The sequence below is a fragment of the Cucumis melo genome, unplaced genomic scaffold (assembly GCF_025177605.1).
Source record: "Cucumis melo cultivar AY unplaced genomic scaffold, USDA_Cmelo_AY_1.0 utg002265l, whole genome shotgun sequence".
Classification (NCBI taxonomy): Eukaryota; Viridiplantae; Streptophyta; class Magnoliopsida; order Cucurbitales; family Cucurbitaceae; genus Cucumis; species Cucumis melo.
Genome location: NW_026125006.1, coordinates 1 through 8,572, shown reverse-complemented (window position 1 = coordinate 8,572; position 8,572 = coordinate 1). Strand labels below are relative to the sequence as shown.

Below are 8,572 nucleotides of genomic sequence, written 5' to 3'. Positions count from 1 at the left end.
ATTTTATCTTTGTAAGATCGTCAATATTGTACCGAGGGTGTTTTTAGAGTATACCGAATCAGTATAGCTATCCTTCTTCTGACGCAGCAACGCAATTTCACAATAAGTATCAAAATGAAGCACTAAAACTAAATAATATAATTTGTTTCTTCTTTTCTTGCTGCTTGTCGATGTAGAATCATATACCATTCATTCAATAGAAAATTCTGAAAATGCCTGTCTGTAGTATTAAGGATTCTATCGGTTATTGGCTTCGGGCTAGAAAGCGAAGATTGGGTAAAATGTGAATCCGACTGGTTGGTTTATAATAATTTAGGAAGCAGATTCTAATAGTCCCAAAATTCAATGAAATTAGACGTGAAATCTCGAAATATTTCTTTTGTGTTTGTAGTTATATTTTTGTTTGAATCTTTTTTTATTTTAAGGAATTGGTTAGTCGTCCAGTAACAAGTAACAGTAGTACATAGGATTCGATGAACGAAACAGAACAACGAATAGAAGAATAATAAATATTCGTAATGCACGCATTATTGTTTTATATTAGACTCAAACGATCGTTCTTCAACTAATTAGAAGAATGTTTTTAATATGGAAAGAATAAGAATAAATGGAGAACCTAGTTTCGAGTGATCTGATCGTGCGATACTTTTTTTCTTTTTAAAAAAGATTTTATGGAAATGAACCCACTACATAAAATCTAATTAGTGGGAATACAATTTCATAAATAAAGGGCATTATAAGGTCATTCATTCTTCAGCGATTCAAAGAGCATTTCATTTTTGGAATCAAGTTACACAACATAGTTTATTTATTATTTTTCTTTTTTTTTTTTTTTTTTCTTTCTAATTATTTAGAATCCATTTAATAGATTTATATATTTACTAGATTTATATATTAAATTATTGTTTATAAATTCTTTATAATAAGAATATTTGTTTTGAAAACTCAAGAGTTGTTCAATGAATCCCTTGATTCCGAATTGCGGGATAGAGAGACAGATGATGAATTGATTTCTTACCTATGTCACAAGATTTTTGTTAGTATCATCTATAATCATAATAATAGATGAATCAAAAACTTTCAATTGAATATATTTTTTCAATTAGTATTTTTACTTATCCATCCGCGTATCTTTCAAAAATAGAAACTTAGGGAAGTGCTTTATAAACATATGGATAAAAATAACGTATTTCATTTAGCCTCGTCATGCCTACTATCACTAGTTATTTCGGTTTTCTACTAGCAGTTTTAACTATAACCTCAGCTCTATTTATCGGTCTGAACAAGATACGACTTATTTGATTAAAATTCATTGAATGCACAATTCAAAAAAAAGAAAGATTTCGGTGTTATTCAATATATTCTATATATTGTAGAGTTCTTTACCTTGTCAATTCAATTTCGAATTCTTGGTCATTGAGATTCATGGGCAATACCGATTAATATTTTAAGGATAGATATTACCTCTCCTTTTCCTCGTTCAACTAAATTGAAATGATTGAAGTTTTTCTATTTGGAATCGTATTAGGTCTAATTCCTATTACTTTGGCTGGATTATTTGTGACCGCATATTTACAATACAGACGGGGGGATCAGTTGGACCTTTGATTAATTAACAGTTCTTTTTTTTGATTGACCCCCTACTTGCTTTATAGGAGGTAAAATTTTGATTTCTGTTGAATTATTTCAGTATCATTTTGATTTAACAACAACAAGAATCGAATCACGCTCTATAGGATTTGAACCTACGACATCGGGTTTTGGAGACCCGCGTTCTACCGAACTGAACTAAGAGCGTTTTATTATCAAACTAAAAGCAACCCGAATATATCTTCGATACATATATTATCATAGAGAATATCATAAAATTAAATAAAAAAAGATTGATTCGATATATGTATGTTCAATTTTTATGGATCTCAATTGATTCCTCGTTACTGTTCAGAAGATAAGTAATAGGTAGGGATGACAGGATTTGAACCCGTGACATTTTGTACCCAAAACAAACGCGCTACCAAGCTGCGCTACATCCCTTTCAATTGGTCTACAGTGTTATTGTAGAGAATCCCTGTCTTGTTTTCCACATTTTTTATTTATTTCCTCCATTGGTATACACAAATTATCTTGCCATTTCTTCTTTTTTGTCTCATATCATATATAAAATATAATAAAAATAATAAAAAGACTTATATACGTATGAAATAATAAATATTAAATCCGCCGTAAAGAAAAATGAATATTTGGGGTGGGGCGGAAAGCTACATATTTTTTTTAATAAAAAAGGGAATATCTACCGAATTGAACTGTTGTACATTTCAATTTGAATTAGGAATTCCGCGGACAATACAAGCGGTTATTAACTATATATACATTTGATGGTATGTAATACCAGTATGTATTACAAATTACTATAAAGTAGGAGGGTTTTCAATGCGAGATCTAAAAACATATCTCTCCGTGGCACCGGTAGTAAGTACTATATGGTTCGGGGCTTTAGCGGGTCTATTAATCGAGATCAATCGTTTATTCCCGGATGCGTTGGTATTCCCGTTTTTTTCATTCTAGTTATTGACTTGGGAAGGGGTGAAGAAGATTAGAAAAACAATCAAATATCTTTGACTAATCCCCTTCCCCCTTCTTTTTTTTAGAGTTTTTAGACTTAGAATAAGTTAGAAAGAATCAAAATGGATTCAACCTCAGTCAAACTCGGACGCGGCGCCAGGTTCAAATTTAATTAATAAAAGAGTGAGAACGAAAATGAAAATGTGATGGCTAGGGCAACAATATCATACAAAATACTTAAATGAAAAACTGTACTGCGATTCTAAATTTAGAAATTATTGTATTACTATATTTTAATATTTGATTGTAACGAAATCTTTCATAATTTTATTTCGAGTTACCAATTTTTCTTTTTTTCTTCATTTTGGATCGGAAAATGGAAGAGTTGCGTGAATCAAAAATCCAAGGGAGGTTCATGGCCAAGGGTAAAGATGCCCGAGTAACTGTTATTTTGGAATGTACTCGTTGTGTTCGAAACGGTGTTAATAAGGAATCAATAGGGATTTCCAGATATATTACTCAAAAGAATCGACACAATACGCCTAGTCGATTGGAATTGAGAAAATTCTGTCCCCGGTGTTACAAACATACGATTCATGGGGAGATAAAGAAATAGATCGAACCGATCGGCTGTGTGTCACCCTTTTCCAATCCAAGGAAGATGAAAAATTACATATATTAGACATATTTTAGATTTAAATATAAACAAACCAAATCCTATTTCGATCGGATCTAAAATGATTTAGAATTAAGAAATAGGATTTTCGGGATAAGGAATAAAAAAACCATGGATAAATCCAAGCGACTCTTTCTTAAATCCAAACGATCTTTTCGTAGGCGTTTGCCCCCGATTCCATCGGGGGATCGAATTGATTATAGAAACATGAGTTTAATTAGTCGATTTATTAGTGAACAAGGAAAAATATTATCTAGACGGGTAAATAGATTGACCTTAAAACAGCAACGCTTAATTACTATTGCTATAAAACAAGCTCGTATTTTATCTTTGTTACCTTTTCTTAATAATGAGAAACAATTTGAAAGAAGCGAGTCGACCGCTAGAACTATTGGTCTTAGAACCAGGAATAAATAGACTTAGCTTACTCTTTAATTGAATTAAAATTCTAATCCAAACTCAACCGCAGATTGATTCTTTGTTCGAAAAATCCGAAAATCTAGATTCGATTGTCGTGTCGTAAGAAAAAGAAAGAATAGTGGAAGAAGAATAAATCGTTTTTTTTTTATTGAACATATTTGCTCATTTTGACCACTTTATCATATTTTATCATACTAATTTCTACTCTACCTTCTCGGAGTTCATTCTCCAGAGAACTCCATTTTAAGCATTCCGCTGGATTCTTTGCAATCTTCGTATTTTATGATCTCATTGGAAATCATATAAAGACAATTTCTATTTAATATCGCGATTTGGGCAAGTATTTTACGATTAAGAAGCAACTGCCTCTTGTACAGATTGTGTATGAATCTACTATAACTGTAGTCTACCTTATTAGATCGAATTACTGCATTTATTCGAGCGATCCACAACTGTCGAAAATTTCTTTTTTGCCTACCTCTATCCCGATAAGCTGAAGCCAAAGCTCTTATTTTCTGTTGAGTAATAGTTCGAGTAAGTCTTGAATGAGCCCCTCGAAAGCTTGATGCAAATAAACGAATTTTTGTTCTACGTCTCCGAGCTATATATCCTCGTTTAATTCTAGTCATTGAATAAATGAAACTTTGATGAATAACTAATGGATTTCCTTTCTTTCAGTTATTCCTTTCTCCTTTCCTAGTCTATTAATAACAAAACGTATTTTTCCAATGTATAAAATAAAAATTCCAATGGCTTTTGCTACTATAACCTTCCCGACCACTATTTCTTTTTTTGTTCTAATCACCCCAAAATACGAAATAGTATTTTTACTAGGTATAAAAAACAAAAATAGAGTAAATAAATAAAAATAGAAATGGATAAAGAAATAGTGGGTTCCTTCGTTTCTATGGTTACTTCTTAAACGGTGAGGTCCTCTCTATACACCGGAGCTCCTTCTTTTATTTCATCAATGTTATTGTTAACTTGTACAGTTCACCCTCTTTGGCTCTACCCATGAATTATCTAGTAATCGGTCTTTCACAACGAGATCTACCTATACAGTAACGGTATTTAATTATGAAGATTGGTTGGGTAGCTGACCCTCTTAGTCCGTTCTTGGAAGAATAAGGCTATAATCCTTCTGTTAAATAGGATTTCCTCTGCTTAATGGATAAGCATTTGTTACCAATGGGGAATTCTTTCTCATCTAAAATTGAAAATAGAGATGATTGGATTTGCACCAATAGAAACCATAAATTTGATACACAATAAAAGGATACGATAAATCTTTGTTTATTTATTTTCGGTAGTGAACGGATTTCTTCCATTCATTCTATCCTATTCACTGTACTTATAACTGATACGGGAAAAATTTTGTACTTTCTTTTGTCCCGGTCCATGGTCTAAACGAGTCGCACATACACCCTAGTACATGTTCCTCGACGCTGAGGGCATCCCCGAAGGGCGGGCGATTTGGTGACATTTCTGATTGGCTGTCTTGTGTTTCTAATAAGTTGTTTAATAGTTGGCATGTTGAATTGTATACATAATGAGTTGGTTTAGATCAATCCTAACCGGATGATTATGAATTACTTCTATATTCGATATTAATAATTAATATGATTAATAGTAATATATTAACCCCGGTAAAAAGAGAAAATCGAAAATTTCGGATTTTTGCGTGAAATACCTGCTATTTGTTATTCAACCGCTACAAGATCAACAATTCCATGAGCTTGGGCTTCTGTTGCTGACATAAAAACATCCCTTTCCATGTCTTCGGATATAACCCATAAGGGTTTGCCTGTTCTTTGTACATAAACCCTTGTGAGGATTTCGCGCAGCCTCAGTAGTTCTTTCGCTTCCAGGATAAATTCTACCGTTTGTGCCTCATAAAAAGAACTAGCAGGTTGATGGATCATTACCCTGATGATTTAATAAATGGTTTTCTCTATCTTACATCATTATCATGATGAGTCAAAGATAATAAAAAAAAGATAGGATTAACAACCGTACAGGCATCCTTTGTGCAGTGCATACGGCTCCACAATGGAATTCATTTTTACCTTCCAGCGAAGGAATAGAAAATATAGGATCTAGCAGACCCAGAGCAGTAAATGATCCAATAACCACCCTTCCTTTTTTTTAGTAATTTCAAAATACTATGATGGTTCCGTTGCTTTATGATTTCGTTTGTTATTCAGCAATCCCAAAGTTTCTTTTTTTTATTTTTTTTCTTAAAAATAAATATTTCGTAGTCTTTCATAACAGAAATATTGTTAAGAGTCTTCCGTCGTGAAAACAAAAAAGTTTGTGACGCTGAAAGAGGCCTCCGCGATAAATCAGCCTACAATCGGAAATGCCTTTTATCTCATACTACTCTTTCGATACATAACCTAATGGTTTAGAAAAAAAAAATTCTCATATCGAATTCAAAGTGCCATGCTATTATTACTTAATATTTTATATGGCGAAGGCATAGTTTTCTTTTTGTCTAAAAAAAACTCATTGGCGCCGAGCGTGCGGGAATGCTAGACGTTTGGTAATTTCTCCTCCGACTAGAATAAAAGATCCCATTGAAGCGGCTAATCCCATGCATATTGTCTGTACATCTGGTTGCACAAATTGCATAGTATCATAAATACCTAATCCGCTTATTACCCCTCCACCGGGAGAGTTTATAAATAAATACAGATCTTTGGTATCATCCTCCATACTGAGATATACCATAAGACTAATAAGTTGATTCGAAATATCACTATCAACCTCTTGGCCTAAAAAAAGTAATCTTTCTCGATAAAGTCGGTTGATTAGGATAAAATTGTATCCCTTAAGAACCGTACGGGCACCTTTTGATGCATACGGTTCAAAAAAAATAGCGAAAAAAGAATCAATGTTTAGATTTTAGCCTTCTTTAGAGGACTCTTTCTAACTTCTAATGAAGGGGCTTTTTCTTACCTTCCATTTTTTTTTCAAAATGGATGAGTTTTGTCCTTTGGCCCGCGGTCGTTTATCTATACTATAAATTTCAATAAATAAAAAAACAATTCATTAAATTTTCAATTTATCGAACTAACTTTTCATTGATATATTGTTTCATCGAGATTCAATTTCAATTCCGATGTCATTTTCTTGTTCCAAAATGGTCTTCTTCAATTCTTTTAGGTTTATGCTCTACTCCGAGTCAAGATCTGCCCGATTTGGATTTGCACATATAGGACAAATGCCCCAATAGCATGGCTTTTTGCTACGACTTCTTTTTTTTTTTCAATTTACTTCATATTACTCGATTGATTAAAAGTTTTCTATCAATGCTATTGATAAATCGAATATGATACAAGTAGTAGTAATCATAGAATAGATAGATTCCAAATTGAGTTTTTTCTAAGCGGAGCCTGGATACTTCATTTTATTAGTACAACCGAGAAAACCATAAATTATTCTAATTGATAATATTAATCTGGATTACCCCCCAAAAAATAGATCTAATTGCACTTCACGCTCCAAATTTTTGATGATTAAATCAATCCGTCTTGGGCGAAAGAGAGGATATCTCGATCGGGGGAGAGAACGGGGAAATACCATATGACCCAATATATCTGACAAGTCGCACTATAGGTCAACCCACGATGCGTCTTCCTCTCCGGGACTTCGAAAAGGTACTTTTGGAACACCAATAGGCATTAAAGCAAAGAAAAAAGAATTAAGTACTATAGCTAACTTTGATGTGGAAGCGTAACAACGGGTTTATTGTCTTAATAAATAAGATGGGCCTTTATCAGATTTTATCTTTTAGCATATTTTATACATAGATTTAATAAGTTCATAAAAAAGGAAAACAGAATTAATAAGGGAAACTTCTTCCCGAATAGGTTTTTGAATGATGAACAAGTATGTATACATTCACTCCTATAAAATAGGATCAATTCCCATCTACCATTGCGTATTGGTACTTATCGAGTATAGAATAGATCTGCTTCTTTTTGTTCCTACGAATAGAATCGAATTGTTCCATTATTACTAAAAGAATAGACTAAATATTAATCCTTTCGCCAAGATAATCCCCTCAAAAGGGGAGGTCCGTAGCATAGTTTTTTTTTTCAGTGCAATAAAGTTACATAGTGTCTATTTTTCCTTGATAAAGGGGTATTTCCATGGGTTTGCCTTGGTATCGTGTTCATACCGTTGTATTGAATGATCCCGGTCGTTTGCTTTCTGTTCATATAATGCATACAGCTCTAGTTGCTGGTTGGGCCGGTTCAATGGCCCTATACGAATTAGCAGTTTTTGATCCCTCTGATCCTGTTCTTGATCCAATGTGGAGACAGGGTATGTTCGTTATACCCTTCATGACTCGTTTAGGAATAACCAATTCATGGGGGGGTTGGAGTATCACAGGAGGGACTATAACGAATCCGGGTATTTGGAGTTACGAAGGTGTGGCCGGAGCACATATTGTGTTTTCTGGATTGTGCTTCTTAGCAGCTATCTGGCATTGGGTGTATTGGGATCTAGAAATATTTTGTGATGAACGTACAGGAAAACCTTCTTTGGATTTGCCGAAGATTTTTGGAATTCATTTATTTCTCAGGGTTGGGTTGCTTTGGTTTTGGTGCATTTCATGTAACCGGATTGTATGGTCCGGGAATATGGGTATCCGATCCTTATGGATTAACCGGAAGGGTACAAGCCGTAAATCCTGCGTGGGGTGTCGAAGGGTTTGATCCTTTTGTTCCGGGCGGAATAGCCTCGCATCATATTGCAGCAGGTACATTGGGCATATTAGCGGGCCTATTCCATCTTAGTGTTCGTCCGCCCCAACGTCTATACAAAGGATTACGTATGGGAAATATTGAAACCGTCCTTTCCAGTAGTATCGCTGCTGTATTTTTTGCAGCTTTTGTTGTTGCTGGA

At 33.8% G+C, this 8,572-nt stretch overlaps 2 non-coding genes across 2 annotated transcripts; both read right to left on the bottom strand.

Annotated features, from left to right (window-relative positions):
* Positions 1-1,724: 1,724 nt before the first annotated feature.
* TRNAW-CCA (transfer RNA tryptophan (anticodon CCA)) lies at positions 1,725-1,798 on the bottom strand. Its single transcript has one exon. It is a non-coding gene; the product is annotated as a tRNA-Trp (tRNA).
* A 162-nt stretch (positions 1,799-1,960) lies between these two features.
* Positions 1,961-2,034, bottom strand: TRNAP-UGG (transfer RNA proline (anticodon UGG)). The gene has a single exon. It is a non-coding gene; the product is annotated as a tRNA-Pro (tRNA).
* Positions 2,035-8,572: the final 6,538 nt, after the last annotated feature.